Genomic DNA, 6,217 nt, shown 5'->3' on the forward strand with positions numbered 1-6,217 from the left:
AAAGTTTTTGTGATACTATTCAAATATATGACTGAGAGGAAACAAAGAGAATACAGATTACTGTGTAAGCCCTTCAATTCTAATCTGCTAGAATCCACATGATCTATTCACCAACAGGTCAGATCTGTAACACATATTTAAAAATACTCTCTGGTGCACAGTCCCATTACCCCTGAAAGATTCATGTCTAAACTATATTCCCATCCCACGTCCCTCGAAATTATAATATTGTTTTCATTGATTCCTATTTAACATGAACATCTCCAAATTCTCCTTGTCTTCAGTGATGTTGGTGGTCTTTGGGAGGCCAATAGAATTCTATGTTCCACTGTTATATTTTACCCAACCAATTGCTGTATATTATATCATGTGTGACCTTCTCAGTTCTGTGGGAATAGAAAGAAAGTAGATGTGAGAATAGATGAAAGACAAAAAAAAAAAAAAGAATATATACATAATAATCTAGTGACTAATGTTCAGCCTTCCAAAACTTTAGCCCAGTGGTCGGCAAACTCATTAGTCAACAGAGCCAAATATCAACAGTACAACGATTGAAATTTCTTTTGAGAGCCAAATTTTTTAAACTTAAACTTCTTGTAATGCCACTTCTTCAAAATAGACTCACCCAGGCCATGGTATTTTGTGGAAGAGCCACCTCAAGGGGCCAAAGAGCCACATGTGGCTCGCAAGCCGCAGTTTGCTGATCACGGCCTTAGCCTAAACTTCTCTACACAGATCAGCAAAAAATATTTTATACCCAGCTGAAGTGTCTCAGGAATTGAGCATTGACCCATAAACCAGGAAGCCTGGGATTGATACCTGGTCGGGACAATGCCCACGTAATGGGCTCCATCCCTGGGGGGACATGCAGGAGGCTGACAATCAATGAATGTCTCTCATCATTGATGTTTCTTTTTCTCCCCTTTTCTCCCTCTCTGAAATCAATAAAAATATACTAAAAATGTTTCCCATGTAAAAATGAATATATTTTATAAAATATACAAAAGGAAAGGTTACAACTTAAAAATAATAAAAATGACATACCACCTCCCCCAATCCATGCTTACATTTTATTGTATTTATAGATAAGTACATGTATTTAAATTAAATAAATTAAAAAATCTGTATGGACATGACTTTCCTGGTATCACTGGCACCCCTTAGCATAATACTAAGTGAACAACTGTCTAGTTATAAAGTCTTTCTTCCAAAAAATGGTTGTCTGATCCTGAGAGATGGCCATTGTCAAATAAATGCATGACAATGCTACCAAGGAAACCAGGTTTAGTTAAGACTCCCTGTTGCATCAAACACGAAAGGAAGGCACTGCATGTTTTACAAATATATCTATACTAGAAGCAAAGTAGTGTTTTAGAAAAATAAAAAATAATTATTTATTTAAAATATTTTCTGAATGTAGTATGCCTTACTAATTTCACAAGCCTATCTCAAAACTATAAAATAAGTTACTAAAGTTTTAAAATTAATACTGAAATCCTGCAGTTGTTTACCATCTGATAGCCCATAATACTTATTTTTATAAAACTTTATGAAGTTTTATATACAGGGTACCCCAAAAAATGTATACATACTTTAACAGCTGATAGCTGGATTAATGTTTCTTTCTTTCTTTTCAGATTTAACCCATTGGAATCAACAATGATTCAAAGAGTGTGTGTATACATTTTTTGAGACATTAAATATGGGAATATATACATCTTTTGAAGTTATATGCTCACTTTTTAAATTTTTTTTAGAAGTAAGTGAATTTTCAGGATAGAAACATCCTTGCACTAAACACTGAACTAAAAATTTCAGAGATAGTCTTTGAGCTTTAACACTAAAGATATCCAATATGATAGATAGTTTTGTATATTTTCACTAAAGAAAAAAACTTGATTTCATCACTGACAATGCTTCTGTATGTTAGTAAATGAAAAATTTTTATTTTATAATTATATTTTAGTTTATTTTTATTGTTGACACTAATACAGATGTCTCAATCCCCCACCCCTTGCCCACCTAAATGAAACTTTTTATGCTACTGTTTTGGTGTGTGGCATCTTAGTGTTTACTGAAACCCGAAACACGTTTTAGAGATCTATTCTATCACTCACCTTCCCTGGTTGTATGACTGATCTTTACCAAAAGGACAAATCCCTTTTCAAGACAAAGAAATGTGATAAAAAGAAGTGAAAACAAAATAAAGTGTGGAAATTGATATATCTATTTATTTTAAGCTGCCTTTCCCATTTAAATGAAAATAGGTACAGAAACCTACCTGAAATGAGCAGGTCTTTCTGTCCTCATCTCTGGTACATCAACAATAGGCAGATTGCATTTTATTTCTACCTCATGACTGTTGGGGACAAATCTCTGAAGATCTGCCTTCACTCTTCTGTGCTGTGAGAACATGATTAATTAGCTTCCACTTCTGTGTTTTCCCCTGTGAATGCTGCAACAACTTTAGCAAAGGCTCAACTTTAATTCTTCACTCTCTTGACTAAATTGGTCAGTGTCAGACATTTACCAGACTTTATTTCAATGCTGTGCTTCTTGGCCACCATGGGTCTACATTCTCCTCCAGTGAAACCAGATGTCTGATGAAATTAAGTTTTCATCTCCTTTTCATTGTTTAGCCTGTTTCTTCCACTTCTGAAACATCTCTTTCACTTCTCATTTAGAAATATGGTCGTCTCACATACTGCTATTTTCATTAGTCATTGTTGGATTCCTTCCCACAAGTACACATCAGCTGCCCTCATTGCAAGGATTTTTTTGACTGTGTAGGGGTGGGAAACTTTTCCTTCTGTTTTCTTTGACTGGCCTAATAGGAAATTGGCATGACACAAATTAACAGGAGAAAGCCAAATTGAATTTTGCATGTAGAGGAGACCCATACCAAATGTGAGACTCAAAGAGGTGACCAAAGGACGCAGTTTATGTACCTTTTAGACAGGAAAACAACAAATGTGTGAAAAATTGAAGACTGCCAAGACCAAGGGGTTCAGGGTTGGGATAGTGAAGAAGTAACAAGTTTTGTTTATACAATCTTCTGGGCTTGAAATTCCCATCTCTGGTGATAAGAAAGCAAATGGAAATTGTTACAAATTGAAAACTAATGTGAATACTACTTTGCTCTTTTTTTTATTTTAATTATCTACTTTTATTAGTAAATGTCCCTTACAACTTAAACTTTGTAAATTGGGCATTTTGTTTTTTTCTATAATTTTAACTAATATAATGCTATGGGCACTTCAAGGGATATGGAGTCCTTTCCTCCAGTGACATTAGAGAATGTCCTGTTCCTTTCACCCCCAACCTTTACTTATGCAGCTTCTGTCGAGTTGTCAACAGGACCATATCTGTTCACCAGAATGAGGGAAAGAAGGTAAATCCACAGGCTGATGTGAAAACTGTGACGTGTTTCTTTGTGTTGTATGACCTGGCAGCCTTGGGGGATTATTTTTGCATTGTCCATTTATTGAGTAATACTTTATTTTGAGTTTGAATCATTTATATAATGTATAATAATCATTACATTAGCTATACATCTTGAATATTACCAGAGTTAATTTAATTGCCAGGGATCTGTAAAGGCAGAATTTCTTTAAACAACAAGAAAGATAAGATGTGTAAGGCACATAGAGTTTGTGCACTCCAATCGTTCAGGAAATTTCATGTTTCTTCTGAAACCTCACCTGGAATACACAGGAACATAGGTTTGCTGTTATTTTTCTCTCACTTGTTTTTCTTGTGTGTTGTTATGTAGTTACTCCTAGCTTCTAAAGGTTGAATAATCTCGGCACAAGTCAGTGAAATTAATATATTTTTAATTTTGTAAAATTGCTCTTGTTGACTAGTTTTAATGTCTTTTCACAATGTATTGCTCTTGCATGTGTGATGATCCCAATAGTGAAACACCAAATGTACTCCTGTGGGAGATATTGCTAAGGCAAATCTCAAACCACCTAAGTAATTGCTAGCAATGTACCAGCAGATAAATATAAGAAAATGCTATATTTATAGTACTTGAGAGCTTTACTACCATTCTCTGCTTCCCTGGTTTGTACAGTATTTGGAGGAGGCAGGGTCATTCTTGGTCACCTTCTTCTGATTCCCTTCCATACTTATTTTCCCCCCACGTACTCCCTCTCCAGGGATGTCAATTTCCTCAGGCTGCACTCCATTGAGGCAGGATCCAAACTTTTATCTTTGAAAACATGGAAGCCCCTCCAGACAGGTAGTCTAACTCCCAGTTCCCATTAAATGCATTACATGGGTAGCAATATATTGCTGAAAATTGGGTAATGTAAATTTCTTCTCAAAGGATTTATGTTCTAACAAAATAGCTTTCTTTAACTATGGGGTGAGGATGAAGATTTACAAAATAATTTAAGATATCAGACACAAACAATTGTGAAAAATATTCCTTCACTACATGGCTTTCTTTATATCACTGTTGCTTCCAAACATAATAGTGCATAGATAACTGTCGACTTATAATCTCCTTCTTTCCAGAAAATGGTTGTCTGTTCTTGAGGCAATGACCGTCATCATATAAGTTCAGTGCATGACAATACTACCAAGGAAAATGAGGTTTAATGTATGTGTGTATCTGTTGATAGATGAAAATTTGATTGTGGATGGTGTTCACATTTTTTTCTAGATGTATATTTCAGTATGTGATCCATATGGACTTGGATTTATACATAATGTATTTATAGTGTATCTATTATTATTTGAAAAAACAGGAGCAAATATTAAATAATGTATACAATGATATCTCTTGCTCAGAGATAAAAACGTTTACTTATGAACTTTGATTACAACATAAATAAGTGAAATATTTAATTTCCTTATACTAATGACAAAGGAGTTCTGACAAATTCACACAGGTCTAACAGGAAATATCATTGTCCATTAGATTGAATAGGTTATTTATCTGAGTAAGAAGATATCAAATTATTCCTTTACAAATTACTCAATACTTGATTCCTCATTTTTGTTAACAAAGCATGGAACAGATGGACAGATATCAGGAGGAAAGGGGGTTTGGGTTGGAAGAGATTAACCAAAGAACTTATATGCATATTTGCATAGCCCATGGACACATAATATGGTGAAGTCCAGGGGTGAGGCTGAGCCAGGTGGATGGGGGCAAAGAGGGAAAATGGGGGACATCTGTAATACTCTCAACAATAATAATAATAAAGAATGAAATTGAGCCATCTGCTACAATATAGTTGGACCTTAAGGGCATTATGTTAATTGAAATAAGTTAAAGAAAGACTAATACCATAGAATCCTATCTAATAAAAGGGTAATATGAAAATTAACCATCACTCCATCACAAAGATGGCAGCACCCATAGCCACAAGATGGCAGCGCCCAGTCCTCTCAGCCCTGCCGGAGTCCCCCAGTCCCGGGGGGTGGCTGCTGAGAGTGGGCAGTGTGAGCGGCCTGGCAGAATGCTTGCTTCCTCACTGCAGCAACAAGGCAAGCATTCTGCACCCGGCCAGGGATGGGCCTCTGGGCCACGGAGAGCCTCTGGGCAGTGGGTGTGGAGCAGCCAGGCCCCGCAGAGAGCTACTGGTGCACGGATTCGTGCACAGGACTACTAGTATTATTTGTATTTGGAATTGAAAAACAAAATTAATGAACCAAAAATATGAACTCTAGATATAGAAAACAGATTGGAGAATTGAACATTACCTGAGATGGGAATGGGAGTGGAAAAAATGAGTGATCCAGGTCAAAAGTACAAATTTCTAGTTATAAAATAAAGAAGTCATGCCATGTAACATGGTGACTATAGCTCATAATACTGTATTGTATATTTGAAAGTTGCTGAGAGAGATCTTAATAATTCTCATCACAAGGAAAAATTGTATTTATTGTGATGCTGGTGTTCACTAGACTTATTGTGATGATAATTTTGCAATGCAAATATCATATCATTGTTTTGTATACTTAAAACTAATATAATATGTCAATTTTATCTCAATAAAAATAATTTCTTTCATATATATATATATATATATATATATATATATATATATATTAATGATGGCCAGCGAACCTAATTTTACACAGCACAAGAAGATTACATTTTTTTTAAACAAGAAAGTTTATTATGAAATCAGGCTGGTGTGGGGACAAGGAGACAGACAAGTACTTATAGGTCGGGTGGCTCAGCTGAAATAGCGCGGCTTCT

The sequence above is a fragment of the Cnephaeus nilssonii genome (assembly GCF_951640355.1).
Source record: "Cnephaeus nilssonii genome assembly, chromosome: 13".
Taxonomy (NCBI): domain Eukaryota; kingdom Metazoa; phylum Chordata; class Mammalia; order Chiroptera; family Vespertilionidae; genus Cnephaeus; species Cnephaeus nilssonii.